Source organism: Myxine glutinosa, chromosome 7 (assembly GCF_964187855.1).
Source record: "Myxine glutinosa chromosome 7, kmMyxGlut1.1, whole genome shotgun sequence".
Classification (NCBI taxonomy): Eukaryota; Metazoa; Chordata; class Myxini; order Myxiniformes; family Myxinidae; genus Myxine; species Myxine glutinosa.
The window spans coordinates 79,902,025-79,910,873 of record NC_136267.1 but is presented as its reverse complement, the minus strand read 5'-3'; positions in this window follow the sequence as shown (position 1 = coordinate 79,910,873).

Genomic DNA, 8,849 nt, shown 5'->3' with positions numbered 1-8,849 from the left:
TTGGTGGTTGAATTCAGTGACCAGATATGCAAGTCCTCTTCAAATTTCAGGTCAATTGGATGAAAATTGAGGATTTTAGAAATTTGGCCAATGTTGACCTCAAAAATACTTGGTGGTTGAATTCAGTGACCAGATATGCAAGTCCTCTTCAAATTTCAAGTCAATTGGATGAAAATTGAGGATTTTAGAAATTTGGCCAATGTTGACCTCAAAAATACTTGGTGGTTGAATTCAGTGACCAGATATGCAAATCCTCTTCAAATTTCAAGTCAATTGGATGAAAATTGAGGATTTTAGAAATTTGGCCAATGTTGACCTCAAAAATACTTGGTGGTTGAATTCAGTGACCAGATATGCAAGTCCTCTTCAAATTTCAAGTCAATTGGATGAAAATTTAGGATTTTAGAAATTTGGCTAATGTTGACCTCAAAAATACTTGGTGGTTGAATTCAGTGACCAGATATGCAAGTCCTCTTCAAATTTCAAGTCAATTGGATGAAAATTGAGGATTTTAGAAATTTGGCCAATGTTGACCTCAAAAATACTTGGTGGTTGAATTCAGTGACCAGATATGCAAGTCCTCTTCAAATTTCAAGTCAATTGGATGAAAATTGAGGATTTTTGAAATTTGGCCAATGTTGACCTCAAAAATACTTTGTGGTTGAATTCAGTGACCAGATATGCAAGTCCTCTTCAAATTTCAAGTCAATTGGATGAAAATTTAGGATTTCAGAAATTTGGCCAATGTTGACCTCAAAAATACTTGGTGGTTGAATTCAGTGACCAGATATGCAAATCCTCTTCAAATTTCAAGTCAATTGGATGAAAATTTGGGATTTTAGAAATTTGGCCTATGTTGACCTTTTGGCCTATGTTGACCTCAAAGGTACTTGGTGGTTGAATTCAGTGACCAGATATGCAAGTCCTCTTCAAATTTCAAGTCAATTGGATGAAAATTTAGGATTTTAGAAATTTGGCCTATGTTGACCTTTTGGCCTATGATGACAACAAAAATACTTGGTGGTTGAATTCAGTGACCAGATATGCAAGTCCTCTTCAAATTTCAAGTCAATCGGATGAAAATTGAGGATTTTAGAAATTCAGCAAAGTTGATGACCTTTGGCCTATGTTGACCTTTTGACCCCAAAACAATAGGCTTCTTGCTTTTGACCATCTCTATCATTTGGTGGAGTTTCGTGAAGATCGGTTGAAAATTGTGACCTGTAGGCCGGTGACAAACAAACAGACAGACAGACAGAACCACAAACGCAACCGACCAATATACTTGAAAAATCTTCGATTTTGCAAGTTAAAAAAAAACGGACACATAAGACGAAATAAAGGGAGTGGGAGACAAGATGGGGAGAGAGGGGGAAGCACACAAGTACAACATATGAGAGCAGGGACATCAGGAGGTCCGTGGGAGGGAGACGGATTCTGGGGAGGAGGCGTGGGACGGGGGTGGGGGGTGGGAGAGGTAAAAAAAACACATGGACACTGCAAGGACTTCCAGGAAAGAAGTCGGTATTTCAGAAAAGTGGATCTGGGGTGAATTAACGGGGGTAGAAAAGATCAAGGTTTTGGATGGGGGAAGATACGAGAAGGTGGTGAACAGCTGTTTTAAAGACCTGGAGGGATGAGTGGGATATAGATGAACACTGTAACACTGTAAATCAATTTAGTGTACTTGTCTGGTTCCTGTGTGAGTCTTTATACTTGCGCATGGCTTTGGCCCCTCTCAAATTGGTGTTTAGTTAAAATAGTATGGTTTTGGCAGATGCTGAAAGTCCACCAAGGGCAAATGGGACAACGTATGGAAAAAATATTTAAATTTTTTTCATAAATATCCATTTCCCTTTTGCCCCTTCACAGTGATTACATATCTTGAGACACTATGAAGCCTTTGGTCAAGTGTGAAGCTTGTGCTTTGGAGTTCATCGGATGAGCGCTCTCTGATGGCCTGCCAGGGCCGCTAATATATGTGCAAGTGAAGGGTTCTTGCATCATAGTACAGGTAGTACAGGCTGGTTGGTGTGAAATTGCTAAAATGCGTACACGGAACTCTGGGTAATCCAGCAACAGAAACCAAGCAGACAGAGTTCAGTCATTCAGCGTCCATGGACCCCATATTTGATCCAAACTTTTGGATCGTCACATGGCACAGATTAGATACAATATAGGATGGATGCTTTACGGGATTTTCTTAACAACTTAAAACAGTTTTCTGCAATATTTTAGCACTACAAATATTAGAATGTATACAGAGGATAAATTCGGTATAAATTCCATGTTATTACACCACTCGTACAGATGTGACCTCATGGAAAGAGAATGAAAATACAATCTGAAAACGTCATGGTAAAAAAATGCTCGGAACTTGCTGTGTTCAGATGTTAATAAATAACCTTATTACATCACGCTGGCTTGGGCTGGCGTTTATAAGCAGAAACTATTTCAACACGTCATGGAAATACTTTCCAAATTATGGTCCATCTATTTATTATGTAAACTCGTGGGACAGGAAAGGGATGGTGTGGACACTGTGCATGTTACATGAAAAGGTTGGTGGGGAGCTGTTGGTATATATATATATATTGCCTATAGGAAGTCTTCACCCCTTTCTGAATTTTCACCTTTTGTTGCCTTATAGCCTGGAATTAAATTGCATGAAATCAGACTTTTCCACCTTTATTTACAAATCGTAACCCACAAATTCCAAGTGAAAAACAAATTCTGGCAATTCTGGTCTGGCACCCCGCTCTGCTCACCAAACTCTCCTCCTATGGTGTCCATGGAAATCTTCACGCATGGCTGGCGGACTTCCTCTCTGGTCGTAGTCAACGTGTGGCTCTGAATGGGTTTCTCTCATCTCCCCTTCCCGTTCAGGCTGGAGTTCCCCAAGGCAGTGTTCTGGGACCTGTGCTTTTTCTGGTCTTCATCAATGATCTCTCTGACTCTCTCGAAAATCCTCTCTATCTCTTTGCTGATGACTCCACACTCCATTCCTCATCCCTCAGATCGGCAGTCTGCAGCCTCCTCACTCTCTGCAGACCTGAACAAAATCACAGACTGGTCAAACAAGTGGACCATGTCTTTCAATCCTGACAAATCTCACACTCTTACTATGTCTCTCCGAAAAGATCGACTGCACAACCCTCCCATCCACTTTCTGAATAATCCTCTCCAAGAAGTTCTGTCACTCAAGCTTTTGGGTCTCACTATCTGCTATGATCTTTCCTGGGAAAACCACATTTCATATCTGGCCTCCAAAGCCAGTCGCCGACTGGGCATCCTCCGTCGTGTGAAGTCCTTCCTTGGCACACCTGAGCTGCTCACCACATACAAGGCTTTCATCCACAGCTCAATGGAATACTGCTCTCCCCTCTGGGCTGGTACTCCTGCCTCACACCTAGCTCGTCTTCACGCTGTTGAAACCAAAGCATTCAGAATCATTGGAATCTCCCACAATGAAGCTAACTCCGCGGGCCTTTCACTTACTCACCGCAGGCAGGTTGGTGGGCTTTCTGTCTTCTACAGACTCCTCTCCGGCCTTGCTCCCCAGCACTCTCTGGGCTCTGTCCCCCAAATATTCCTACATGTCGCACAAGATCTGCCTGCAACCCTCTTATTGTTAAACTGCCAAAATCTAGGCTCTCTGCTCACCTCCACTCCTTCATTCCTCTTTTCTCCCGCCTCTGGAACAAACTCCCTCACTCTCTTCAATCCAACTCCTCCCTCCAGGTCTTTAAAACAGCTGTTCACCACGATCTCTTATTTTCCCCCATAGGAGATCTCGCGAGAACTTTGTCGGCGACGGCACGGTTTTTCGAAGCTGTCCACGCTCTAACGCTTTCGAAGTTAAGTAATTGTTCACAATTGTATTTTTGTCGAAACTGTATTTATCCTTCGGTGTGTGTACCTATAGTGTGTCCTTGGGAAGATTATTGGTGTTAATCTTTCATATCTGTATAAAAAAATCGTGGGTTATTTCGTTCCGCGTATTTTGCGGCCTAGTACGTACTTTGTTTCCTACGTTGAGGCTTTTTTTCTCTCAGCGGTCCATTGTGGTCCATTTACTTTCGTTCACAGTTTTTCCCAGTCTTTTCACCCCATACTTCCTTCTTTAAAATCTTAACCAAAAAAACATAAAAAATTCCTTCTCTGTTCTTATTTGTTGTTCTTATTCATTCGTTCGTTGTTCTTATTCGTTCGTTCGTTCTTCAACCACGTGTTTCACCATCATTTCCCCAGATAGTTTTCACTGTTCAATTTAAAGATGTTTAAAATTTCCCCTGAAGTACTGTATTCTGTCGTATATTATAACACCTTTTTCTTCTTCTTCTTTAAAAGGGTGCTTTCGACTTGCTCACCAAATCTATTCATCCCTCAAAAAAATTCCATCTCTTACAGTGCCTCTTTCATACATTCACTAAACTCACCTGCGCTCCACCCCCCCCCCACCCCCTCCAGCATCCTTAAACGTATATTTGACTCAAAGGTCACAAGAAACTCATTTTGAAATAAATGTTCGTTTCCCATTAATCGTACACTTTCTAAAATCCAATCTCACCCCTCCCCTCCAAATCGTCCCCATCACACATCCCCTCTAAAACTACCCCATCACCCCCCCCCCCTCCAAATCTTCCCCATCAACCATCCCTTTCAAATCTCCCCCTTGCTCCTCCCCTCCAAATCTTCCCCATCACCCATCATTTCAAATCTCCCCCTTGCCCCTCCACTCCAAATCTTCCCCATCACCGATCCCTTTCAAATCTCCCCCCTGCCGCTTCACTCCTAAACTCCGCCCCGCACCCCTCCCCTCCGAGACTCCCCAATCACCCCTCCTCTCCTAAGCTCCCCCCTCACCCTCCCCTCCAAATCTCCCCCATCTCCCATCCCTTTAAAATCCCCCCCCCTTGCCCCTTCCCTCCTAAACTCCCCCCTAACCCCTACCCTCATGAACTCCCCCCTCGCCCCTCCCCTTCAAATCTCCCCACCCTAATTTTTTCTCCATTTCCCCCCTCTTACCACTCCTCCTCGAAGAGTCCTCCCCGCTTCTTCCCCCTTCCAACTCTCACCTCCAATCCTCCATCTCCCCCAACCTTCTGCCTCGCTCTGCCCTTCCTCAAATAACACCTCACTGTGCCTCACCCAATCACCATCAAACCTTTTGTCCGTCACATCCTTCCCTTTCTCCTAGCTATTCTGAAATCTCTGACACTCTTTCAACAGCTCTCCCTACCTCTTCTTCCTCTTCCACATCTTACCCTACCCCTGCGCCCCCCCCCCCCTGTTCTGTATCCGATGCTCCCCCTTCCTCTTCATTAACGGTATGGACCTCAAACATCCGGGGCCTTCGCTCAAATTTGACTGATCTCTCCATACAGGTTGCTTCTGACAAACCAGATGTGATCTGCTTAACAGAAACTTTCCTCCTTCATGATGTCTCTGATTCCTTAGTATCTCTCCCGGGTTACTCCCTCCTCCGGTATGATAGACCTGAGCCTCGTCCTGGAGGTGGGGTTGCTATCTTTATCAAAAACTCTCTTCCTCACTCGCCTTGCACTGCACTCTCTCCACCTCACCCCCAGGAATACCTTTGGCTACGGCTTCCCCTTCGCTCCCACCTTTTGTTCATATGTGTGTTGTACCGTCCACCAAACAGTGATGACTCCATCTACATCTCGCTGTCTGATAATATGGACCAACTTCTATCTACCCATCCCAACTCTCTCTTCCTCATATGTGGTGATTTCAATTGTCACCATGCCAGTTGGTTGGGTGTGGGTACCCCTCTCACCAGGCATGGCTCCTCAGCAAAGGACATCTGTGACTCACTGGGACTGACACAATCTGTCAATTTCCCGACCCAGATCTCAGTCAACGGAGCATCTTCTCTTCTGGACTTGGTTATGACTAACTTGCCTGAAAATGTCTGCTGCTCTTCTTCTGCTCCAATCGGCTCATCTGATCATGTGCTTGTCAAAGTGGACATCTCTCTGACCATTCTCATAGAGCCTCCTCAGAATGTGGATTAATAATATATATATATATCATTTGAAGACATGACCATGTCACGAATGTGCTTCACTGACCAGGTCTTCAGTCGAAGTCCTCAGCATCATCCTGTTTCGTCCCTTCAACCTTCTACGGTGGAGCATGGTTGAGCACACAACCAACCACCCAGCATTACAACATACACCACTCAACAGCGAAAAAACATGCAAAACGACACACACTCCTGCTAAAGAACACACATACTCATGAAAAAAAAACACACTCATGAAAAAAAAACACACTCATGTAAAAATACACACACACAAACAACCAACTAGCCTCATAACATACACTGCTGAAACAACAGCCATACAAACATCTCCATTTCTCTTCCACTCTCAGTCACTACCATACCCCTTTTTTGCTGAAAGAACCACCACACACTCAACCTCCACCTACACCATTTGACGTGCCTCCATAAACTTCCCTCCATATCCAAAATGAGCCTTTCAAGGCAACCTGGGCCACCTTGTCACACATCCTCCTTCTTTCTGTCCCACACACTCCAAGCCAAGTAAGAAATGCAGAAAAGGAATTGCCAATATACCCTCGACACCCCACCTCAAATGGCTGACACGAAACTCACCAACCCTTCTCCTGACACTCTGCTCACTGTACTTTGTACTTGTCACTCATTGTACTTGTCACTCATTGTACTTGTCACTGTACTGTACTCTCTAGCTCACTGTACTTTCTTCTCTTGCACCTCCTCGTTTTCTCTACCCAAGTTACTGACAATTCCCCCAAGATGACCTGTCTTGTTGCACCTGACCAGATGACAATGTCAGGCCGCAACCTTGTCACGCAGATCTCATCCCGAAATACCAATTGCGGCTTTAGGTATGTCACCACCTGCCAATCACAAGCATCTGACAGACCTCTTGCCTTCCTGACAGCCCTCTTGCCTTCCACCTCCTCCTCTTTCCACCTCTTACCACTTGGCCCTCTTTGACAAACAACACCTCTCCATCATCGGTCCACTCTTCTCTTTCTCAATCTCATCACCTCTTGTTGCACCATCTGCAGTACCACCGCCAGCACCTGATCATGCCGCCATCTGCATCTTTCTGCTGCCAATGATACTGAGCATGCACTCAGTGCATGCTGTACCGTTCCCAAACCTCCACGATCTTCAAGGAAGAATGGGAGAAACTCCCCAAATCCAGATGTGCAAAGCTGATACAGACATACCCAAGAAGACTCGAAGCTGTAATCGCTGCCAAAGACGCTTCTACGAAGTATTGACTAAGGGGGTTGAATACTTATGTTAATTCGATATTTCTGTATTGCATTTTTTTTTTTTTGGGAAAAATTTCTAAAAAAGAATTCAACTTTGACATTGTGGGATATTATGTGTAGATTGGTGACAAAAAAAATCTCAGTTTAATCCATTTTAAATTCAGTCTCTAACACAACAAAATGTAAAAAATCAAGGGGTGTTTCTACTGTCTGAAAGCAGTGTACCTCCTCTCCTTCATCCTTTCTTCTAGCCTCCCCCTCAACCATCTTCCTCCTTTCTTTCACACATGCCTTTCCCCATAGCTCATGCCCATAACCTCCTCCTGTTGCACCTGCTCCTCCATCTCATCTACCTCTGCTCTTGCATTGAGCCTTCCATTTGACTTCCCTTCTTCTCTTGTAGAGCATTCTTTACCACTGCATCATTTGAATCCCGCAACATCATGAACTCCCGCACCCTCACCACCTTAAACTCCTCGGTTAATGATGTCAAGGGAAACTGGAGTTTTCCACCCTGACCATGAAAGGCAATGTTCGTCAAACAGCGTGGCACTCCCAACCACCTCCTCACAAACCCGCTCACCACAACCTCCATCCTCTCCACATGCCCAATCGCAATATCATACATCATCAATGGCCACAATACTCGTGGCATCAATCCAAACTTCAAACACCATACCTTCAACTTACCTGGCAAATTCAAATCCACCATACTCCATCTTCCCAAACTCATTCACCTCCACCATACTGTATCTTCCCAATCTCATTGAACTCCACCATACTCCATCTTCCCAAGCTCATTCACCTCCACCATACTGCATCTTCCCAATCTCATTCAACTCCACTGTACTCCATCTTCCCAATCTCATTCAACTCCACCGTACTCCATCTTCCCAAGCTCATTCACCTCCACCATACTCCATCTTCCCAAGCTCATTCACCTCCACCGTACTCCATCTTCCCAAGCTCATTCACATCCACCATACTCCATCTTCCCAAGCTCATTCACCTCCACCATACTCCATCTTCCCAAACTCATTCAACTCCACCATACTCAATCTTCCGAAACTCATTTAACTCCACCGTACTCCATCTTCCCAAACTCATTCAACTCCACCATACTCCATCTTCCCAAACTCATTCAACTTCACCATACTCCATCTTCCCAAACTCATTCACCTCCACCATACTGTATCTTCCCAATCTCATTCAACTCCACCATACTCCATCTTCCCAAGCTCATTCACTTCCACCATACTGCATCTTCCCAATCTCATTCAACTCCACCGTACTCCATCTTCCCAATCTCATTCAACTCCACCATACTCCATCTTCCCAAGCTCATTCACCTCCACTGTACTCCATCTTCCCAAGCTCATTCACCTCCACCGTACTCCATCTTCCCAAGCTCATTCACCTCCACCAGTCCACCATACTCCATCTTCCCAAGCTCATTCACCTCCACCATACTCCATCTTCCCAAGCTCATTCACCTCCACTGTACTCCATCTTCCCAAGCTCATTCACCTCCACCGTACTCCATCTTCCCAAAC